This window comes from Rutidosis leptorrhynchoides, chromosome 2 (assembly GCF_046630445.1).
Source record: "Rutidosis leptorrhynchoides isolate AG116_Rl617_1_P2 chromosome 2, CSIRO_AGI_Rlap_v1, whole genome shotgun sequence".
NCBI lineage: Eukaryota > Viridiplantae > Streptophyta > Magnoliopsida > Asterales > Asteraceae > Rutidosis > Rutidosis leptorrhynchoides.
Genome location: NC_092334.1, coordinates 466,831,863 through 466,841,572, shown reverse-complemented (window position 1 = coordinate 466,841,572; position 9,710 = coordinate 466,831,863). Strand labels below are relative to the sequence as shown.

Here is a 9,710-nt window from a genome sequence, read left to right as displayed (position 1 = left end):
CGATAGGATCGGAGGCGAAAAGCAGTGTTGCTGATGAAATGTGCTCTTCCGTGTTCTAATCGTGATGGTGCATAGTCATCTCCTCGATCAATCTCCAGGCCTCCTCAGCAGTGAATTTCATGAAGTTACCTTGAGAAACAGCATCAAGAGTAGACTTGTTGTTCTGATTCAGACCTTTGTAGAAGGTCAAAATCTGATCAGAGCTCTCAAGACGGTGATTCGGGCATCTTCGAAGCAAGTGTTTGAATCTTTCCCATGCAGTGTAGAGTGATTCATCGTATGCTTGTTGAAAGTTTACGATATCATTCCTGAGTCTGATTTGTTTTGATGGGGGAAAGTACTTGATTAAGAAAGTTGTTGCCATTTCCTCCCATGAGGTGATAGAGTTGGGTTATAACCCCTCGAACCAGGTTTTTGCATGAAGAGTTAAGGAATAGGGGAACAGATACAGACGAACTACATCTTGTTCAACTCTGTTTTACTTATATGAGTTGGATAAGGAGAGGAATCTATCTAAATGAGAGTTGGGACCGTCAATTGGTAAGCCATGGAATAGACAATGATTCTGAATGAGTTGTATGATGCTATGCTTAAGCACAAAAGACACTCCGTTAACCTCTGGATAGAGTATCGGTCCTCCTCGTCCTTCTAACAAGGGTTTGGTGATGTCATACTGACAGGCCGTTTGGCAAGCCGTTTGGCAGGCCGTTTGGTTTGCTGATTCGCTGGATCGTAACTTATTTTTTGTCTTTCGCCATTTTTAGAATCTTCGTTTTAGCTCCGTTTCTGACGGTTCTTGTGCCCACGCGTTCGTAATTAAGTATCCTACAACATGAATTTAAGTAAATAAACTTTTCCAAAAATTATAAAATAACTTATTTAAACACGAGTTAATCGTCTTAGCCAGTTTTGCTCATTTTTCCTTGTTTTTCATCCGTTTTTAGTGATTCTTGAAACATAGCCTTTGTAATGACATAATTTACCAAATGAAGAAAATAAATGCTTATTTAGATGATAAAGTCAATTACTTTATTATAAATGGGGCTAATATCGGGGCTAAAAACTTGACTTTTTAGCCGATATCAGCTGTCTACAGTACTGTTGATAGAATCACCCCTGATATCACCAAAACCATGAGGTAAACTCTAATTAACTGCATGACTGAGGCTATTCAATGAGCTAGTTGTATCACCACTTCTGTTATTGAAACCCAGCTGCGTCAGGTTACTGCCTTTGCAGATCTAGTAGTTGATACCATACGCCGCCACTATGAAGAAGAAGATCAACTTAAGCAGCGAATCATCTCTTACAAAGAGTATACTGATCATATTACCCGTCTTCAAGCATAACTAGATGCGGCTAATTGAAGGAATCAATTTCTGAATGAAGAGAACAGGGTATTGGAAGAGTGATTAGAATCGCAGGAACAATAGATGGCTACAATGATTCCTGCTTCTGCTTATGTTACTCTGGTGGAGACAATGTAATGAATGGCTGCTCTTCAAGCTGATGTTAGAGCCAGTGTTGATCAAATGGCCATGGGTGTTGCCAAGAATGAAGTCAGAACTTCAAACCTATGTCTTAGGCAATATGGTGTGGACCCTGCAGCTCACCTATCTCCTGCTGATGCTGGCTAGAACAACTTTGCTTAGTCAGTTCCTGAGTCAGACAGTTATCTTGATGTAAGTGTTCTCCCTGACCCTACTTCTGTCCCTGATGATGACAAAAGGGGGAGAAGAAATCTAAGAAACATAAAAAGAGAAAACAATCTGAGGGGGAGCATGAGCATGAGCATGAGCATGAGCATGAGCATGAGAAAGCTCCTAAATAGCAGAGGGGAGATGGTGATGATGATGGTGGTGATAGTGCTGATCAAGGAAATACTGGCCCTAAGCCCAGCAACGCTCATACTGAAGCAGGTGTCAAGGCTGCTGGTGAATCTCAACCCAGTATGCCTGCCACATCTGTGGATGATATTAGTTCTGGCAGTAAGCCCAGTGATGTATCTAAACTGGATTTAGCTGATTCTTTTGTTGTCTCTCAAACTATTGAAAGAAAGATGAAAAGAAAAATGGAGAGGCATCAGAAGACACAGCAGGACTTAAATGATGCTTTCAATGCTAGATTCGAGGCCTATGCTGCACGAAAAAGACATAGAATTGAGCATAGGAGAAGCCTTAGTCTTGAAAAGCTTGAAATTCACAATGAACTGCTCAGCATTGATCAATACAAGAAAGATGCTTTAAAGAGAAATCCTAAGTTCATGGTGAAATATGACAGAAAGAAGGCAAAGCTGTATGCTGAGCGAATAGAAAGAATAAAAAAGATGACACCTGAAGAGATGCAAAGAGATTTGGATTCTAACAGGTCAGGGGGGGGGGGAAAGAGCTGATATGTTCATGAAATGGCTGGATGGTATGATGAAAACCAGCCAATCTCCTCAACCTGCTTCTTCTGCTTAGCCAGCTGCACAATCACAGCCAGTAGAGATCATCAACCTTGAAGATGATATAGAAAATCCAGCAGAGACAGATCTATCTACTACTGAGGGGGAGTATCTTTCAATCACTCCTCTAATGCCTCCACAAGAACCAGTATCAACACAAGAACCACCAGTTGAACCCAAGCCTATTGATAAACAAAGGGTAAAATATGCCCCTAGGGACAACCAGCCCCTAAGGAAAGAGCCCTTATTTAAGGCAGCTGGTGAAGGTACTGTGGCAGTTATACCAGCTAATACTAATCAATTAGTTTGTATTGAAGACACAGCAAGGGGTGCTGTGATTGAAGACCTAACCAGAAGTGTGCTACTGGGTGAAACAAGAGCTGAAGACCCATCACAGGCGGATGAGCTGGGAACTAAATCAGATAACGATTCTGCTGATGCTGCTATCTTTACAGTCTGGGGTAGGGGCAGCTCAACTTTTATACTATCACTAATACATGCACAGACTCTTGTTTATTTTGATAGGACACTGGATGAACGTCATGACTTTGAACCAGTAGGTCCTTCTGGCACAGCCGAATCACCTTTTGTATATCCTCCATTTTCCTGAAAACAAAATGATAAACATACTACTTGGCAAGATGACTCAGCTGCAAAAAGAAAGCCTGACATAAGAAAGATGAATCCAGATGAAAAAGAGGCTTATAGGCTTGAGATCAGAGTTCCTGAGCTGCTAGAACAAAGAGCAGCAGGAATACCAGAAAGAATATGCCATATCAGACTGTTGTATCATCCACTTAACCAGCAATTCTACAATAATGTCATGGAGTCCAACATTGATATAGGTATGTACTTATACAACAGTGGTCAAAGGCTCCACAATGATGAGGAGAAAACCCTCTTTTATGAGGCTTTGCAGCTGGGTATGGACTTAGAGCAATATTGCAATGCCTTGACAACTAATGAAGGCAGGCAATTGATTGCAACAGCAAAATCCCTGAACATCACAGTGAATGAATACATTACAAGTATTCAACTTGAAAAACAAAGAAGGGATGATGCTGAGTATGCTAAAGGCTGAGGCTTAGGGAAGAGGAAGCTAAACTGACTGCTAACAGAAAACAAGAGGCTGCATCTCTCAAGTGAGCAAAAGCCATAGTCAAAGCTCTAGACAAGGTATTTGATAAACTAGAATCTGCTGAGAAGGTACCTCATGAAGCTCCTATTGAAACTGAAAAAACAAAAGAGCTATCTAACCATTTCTTTAGGAGTAAGTATGCTGATGTGATGACCAGAAGATCTAATACTGGTAAGATCATAAAAGTGCATAAAGGAACAATGAGGTCCTTCAGTGTTAGCAGGGACAATAATGTCTATGAGAGGGTAGATTACACGAATCTAAGAATCTTTGTATTCAGTGAATGGATGGAGATACTGCAGTACTTCATTGATAAAGGTAAAAGTGCTCTCAAATATACACTCAAACCTGAACTTCAAGAACTCTTTGATAAAGGAGCTAAATATGGGAATGCACCAAAAGTGATAGTAGAAGAAGTTCTATCACAGAAGCCTAAAAGAAAGAAATCTATTGGTGTTAGCCCACACATAAGAGATCCCATCATTCTACCTCCTCAAATTCCAGTGTTTGATCCTGCTGACTTTCCTGAACTCTTCCCTGAATCCTGGGCAGCCTTGAAAGTCAAAGGAGAAGAGCTATCTGATGAGGAAAAAGAGAGGATAAAGATAAAGATAGATAGTCTTTTTGGGCTAAATTTGTAGCTTTTGTTATTTTATAATTCATTATATTGCCTTGTAAATGTTGTATATATTTGTTGTAATGAATGTGAAATGAGTTTATCTTAAAAATCATACCAATTTATAAGATATAGATAACTCAGCAAAAGATCCCAAAACAAACCAAAACGGGACAATTTTTACTGCCTATTTTCATTAAATCCTTTATGGCTGGCTTTAGTGTTTTACTTTTAATGTTATAAGTTTTGTCATCATCAAATAGGGGGAGATTGTTGAGTTTCCAATGTAATTAAGGATTTAATCATGAAAAAACAGCAAATATGTACACGAGAATGTTATGTGCAGCCAGCACAGGTTTGTTTATGTATAGAAAGCAAATATTACTGTGTCGAGTGTTTAGTTTGCTGCCTAGTCTACCAGCATAAGGTAGACAGTACTATTCAATTAGCACTGGATGTGTACCCAGCAGTTTAAGAATATCAAGTGACTTAGCATAGAAGAACCAGCATGACTGGAAAGCAGCTTACTACACAAGACAGCTATACTCCATTACAAGCATAGTGGTTTCCTGAGTAGTCTACATCAATTGTACTATTCAACAGAAGTCAAAGACAAAGTTGAACAGAAAAGGACACGCGTCGGCGGCGTGACCTTACAAGACCACGTGGGAATGCAGAAGTTTAACGCATGTGCAGACATGTGTTATTCTTTGTCAACGCCTAGGGAACACAACATTCTATTTGTTTAATCAAATAGTGGTGCCAAACCGAATCGGGGTGTTCCTGCAAATAGCTACCAAAGAGGAAAGAAGAGAGCACGCTCTCTTATGCATTTGTCCCCACAAGTACAGATATCCTATGTACCAGTGGACAATAGAATATTTAAACGGTTAATAGGACTACTATAAAGTGATGTATTCACTATTGTAACAAGTAGTGGTGTGGGTTTTATTTATTAAGAGTCCAAACGTGTAATAGCTTTAGATAACCTCAATAGCTATAACTTAGGTGAATCTGTGTCAACCAACTATCATTCCGCCAAGGATAGTTGTGATTCTTTGTGATTTATATCAATAAAGAATAATCGTTGAAAATTACCTTTGACTCTTATTTAACTTACTTGCATGAATACTAATTAGCTTAAACTGTTAAGATAAGCAAAAGAATTGTATTCACCCCCCCCCCCCTCTACAATACTCTTGTTGTTAATCAAGGGACCAACACCTGGAAATTAGAACAATTTAAAGTCGGATAAAATTTGTGTTGCGAGCAAGGTTGAAAAAGACGTGAGACGGGGCCAAAACGTTAGCGACCTCAAAGCGTCGCAACGGAAAAAACGGGGTCGAAACGGATGTTGACTAAAGTTGGCTTATATATATATATATATATATATATATATATATATATATATATATATATATATATATATATATATATATATATAAAGTTGACCTTTTTTCCGTCTTTGACCGTCTTTTCATTTTTTTCCGTCTTTGACCAGTTTTTTCCGTCTTTGACCGGTTTTTTCCGTCTTTGACCGTTTTTTAGCGTTGTTGACCGTTTTTAAGCTTTGACCGTATTTTTTGCTATTTCAAGGCCCGTTGCAACGATACTAAGGAAAATCTGTTGCGGCGTCCATTTCGGCCATTTTTTACAACACTGGTTGCGAGTTTGTTAGATAATATTGGGTCTGGCCTATTGGGGGTGGCCCAACATCCCCTGCCCATCCCCTGACTCCACCATTGGTAGCATCACTAGAGTCATGTAACGACCCTCCTTTTTCTGTTAACTTTTTTTCGTTGATTCTTTAACGAATGTTAGTTTGACTTCTATGTCATACGTTTAGAAGATGACATTTTTATGTTATAAATTGCTATAAATATTATTTGTAATATTTATTTGATGACAATATGTTAATAAGAATTTCTATTCTTAATTTGGTAATCAAACCAATGCCCGTTAGGAACCGTTAGAGGTTTAGTGTATTCGGGTCGTTCAAATTGGTAGACTGTTAAAGCTTGTGATCCAAATATATCTAGTCAATTTAGATTCCCAAAACCATCTTTCCCCTTTGATAATTTCGTCCAAGACCCAACCCACCCACCTTGGCTCGAGTTGCAAGCTTATTTGATCCCTAATCACACTTAATCCATTAAAATATCTTTTCCTCTGGTACCAGTCGACGATCACACACCACACCTATCTTCATCTTCATCATAACATTCATCATCACTGAAACACATCAATTTCTCACTTGATCGTTAAATTGTTTGCATAATCATGCTCTACGCAGTATTATCTACACGTGTTTACCTTCAATTTTGCATTTTGGGTATAATCTTAAAACCCTAAGGTGATGAGGAAGATGAGGTTGAGGTTTTGATAATTCAGGTTTCTTGTAGTAAGAAGAGGAAGATGAATTCTTGCGTTGATTGCCTGATTTGCCTTTGAACTTTTACTTATTCAAGGCCTTGGTGAACATGGCAGCTATCTTGACTAGTTCAAGGTGTGAATCATCAACATCCGAAAGATTGAGTTCTTCAAAATCAGTTGACCCTTCAATAAGGACTTTCTTTGATAAGTTTTTGGAAGTAGTGTAAGATTTACTCTTCTTATTTGCAATTAGATCATGTGGATCACTCGGAGTAGACTCTTTTCTTTCAGCTCGAAGTTTAGACATGGCTGGCTGATAATGCATCAGGACACCAACAAGCTCATGAATATTCAATTTGTCAATCTCCTTGGTAGATTGAATGATGGTTCCATATGAAAGCCAATCAGAATTAAGCTTTTTGAGAAACTTCATGTTGACCTCAGCATGCACCTTAGTGTAATCATACCATTGAAACGTCTGTAGGCATCTATGCGAAGTTCTTCAGGTTCTTTCTTGAAATCTTCATAAAGCCCCAGTGCCTTATTCAACGTGGTGACATCAGTCATGTCATATCCTTCTTGTTGCCTTTTTTATTTCATCCCATATATCCTTAGCAGGAGTATTGCTATCAACATATTTAAACAAATCATACGAGATGGATTGCATGATGATGTTTTTGGCCTTAATATCACCCTGAGAACACTCACGACTCTCTCCGAAAAGCTCATAGATCGGCAATGATAAGCCAGTTTTTGGATGAAATTCATTGACTGGATCATCTTTCAATGAAGACCTAATGTACTTTGCCTCACCATTGTAGTATATGAATTGAGTGATACGTTGCAGCCACTGGTAATACTTGCCATAAAAAAATAGGAGGTTTGGAGTCGGATCCAATTATCAAAGTATCTTGAGTAGACATCTTGACAGAATCTGATGTAGATTCTGAGGTAGATTCGGATAGTCAAAAAATTCAACCTTTCACAGAATCCTGGAAAGACTCCTTCGGTGAACTGCTTTCCCTTGTCTGAAACAATCTTTTGGGGGATTCCAAATCTGCAGACTATGTGTTCCCAAACAAATTTTTTTATATCTTTCCCTGTTGTTTTTCTCAACGGTTTAGCTTCCTTCCACTTGGTGAAATAATCCACCGCCACCACCAAGAATTGAACTCTTCCCGGAGCTTCTGTGAGTGTTCCAACAAGATCAATTCCCCATTTGGTGAAGGTCCATGTTGATAGTACTGATATCAAATCTTGTTTGGGTTGCTTAGGGACATTTGCATGGATCTGGCAAGATTAACATGTTTGTAAAGCTGCTACCGTGTCTTGGTGCATAGTAGGCCAATAATATCCTACCCTCATTATCTTAGCTACGATGGATCTAGGTCGTGCATGGAAACCACACACTCCTTCGTGCATTTCTTGTATGATAATCAAAGCTTGGCTTGGTCCAACGCACCTTAGCCAAGGTGTGAGAAAAGACTTCTGGTACAACCTGCCATTCAGAAGCTTGTATAAGGGTGCTTTGATTCTTATCTTTCTTGCTTCTTTCTTATCTTCAGGTAGAAAACCTGATTCTAGGTAATCTTTCAATGGTTTCATTCATGTATTTTCTTTAACTGGGAAGAGGTTATGTACCTCTTTGACTTCAATTTACCTTTTTCTAAAGTTTCTACCAGGACTTCTTTAGCTAGGTGCGCGAAGGTGATGGAGGCAAGTTATTTGTCTTCTTTTCACATGCTCAATTACGAAGCTCCTGAACTGTTCCACTAGCTCTTTGACTCTGGTCAGGTATTGCTGAATTTTTTGGATGTATCGCTTTGAGGGTTCCTGACACTTGATTAGCAACGAGCTGTGAATCACTGAAGGCTTTTAAATGTCTTATGTTCATGTATTTTGCTAGCCTTAATCCGGCGAGCAATGCTTCCTACTCTGCTTTGTTATTGGTGGTGCTAAATTCAAAGCATAGTGCGTACGTGTATTTTTTTTTTCCTTCGGGACTAACCAACATAAGGCATGCTCTAAATACATCAGAACTGGAAGCTCTGTCAGTGAATAGCTTCCAGTCTTCTTGCGTTGTTGGAGCAATGATCTGAGTAGAGGTTGTGTCTGTTCCTTCGTCAGTGGTTTCGGCTATGAAGTCAGCAAAAAAACTTGCCCCTTGATCGAATGTCTCACTTGAAATCTAATATCGTGTTCTCCTAACTCAATGGCCTAGTTGGCCATTCTCCGTGACTTTTTCAGCTTTGTAAGCACTTATCGAATTTTTTTGTCGATTAGGACTATAATTGAATGTGCTTGAAAGTACATTCAGAGCTTGCGGACTGCGTGTACTAATGCCAAGGTAAGCTTTTCAAGTTCTGGTAGTTGATCTCGGCCCCTTGTAGTGTTATACTGATGAAGTATATAGGGACCTGGCTTTGTGTACGTTCAGCTACCAGTACTGCACTAATGCTTTCCTTTGAAGCTACTGGGTAGACATATAAGGTTTCTCCTCATAGTGGGGAAGTGAGAGTGGGGAGATTGGAGATGTGCCCGTTTATCTCATTGAAAGCTTGGTCAGCCTCTGTGGTCCACGTGATCTTTTTCTTTCCCAAGCATCCTTTTAGGACTTTAAAGAAGGGTAATTGTTTCTCTACCCCTTTTGATAAGAACAAATGGAGTGATGCTAACTTTCCACTCAAAATTTGATTTTCTTTCTACGTGGGCCGAGCTTTTAGCTCTTTAATCCTGTCCACCTTCTTTGGGTTTTCTTGGATTCCTTTCTTTGTTATATAATATCTGAGGAATCTTCCTTCTTCGACGTCGAAGGGACACTTCTTGGGATTTAACTTCATGTTGATTGACCGTAAGGTGTTGAATGTTTCTTGGATGTCTGCCAGGAGATCAGTGTCTTTGATGATCTTAATTACCATGTTGTCAACATAGGCTTCCAAGTTTCTTCCCTGCTATTTGTGAAAAGCTTTGTCCATGAGTCTTTGATACGTTGCTCCGGCATTCTTCAAGATGAAGGGCATTTTTTGGTAACAGAAGATACCTTTGCTGGTAAAGAAGGAGGTCTTTTCTTCGTCCTCTCTTGCCATTTGGATTTGGTGATATCCTTTGTAAGCATCCAAGAAACATTTAAGTTTGTA

The 9,710-nt window shown here is 39.3% G+C and overlaps 1 non-coding gene across 1 annotated transcript; it reads left to right on the top strand.

Annotated features, from left to right (window-relative positions):
* The first annotated feature begins 209 nt into the window (after window positions 1–209).
* On the top strand, window positions 210–316 carry LOC139895386 (small nucleolar RNA R71). Its single transcript, XR_011775840.1, has one exon. It is a non-coding gene; the product is annotated as a small nucleolar RNA R71 (small nucleolar RNA).
* Window positions 317–9,710: the final 9,394 nt, after the last annotated feature.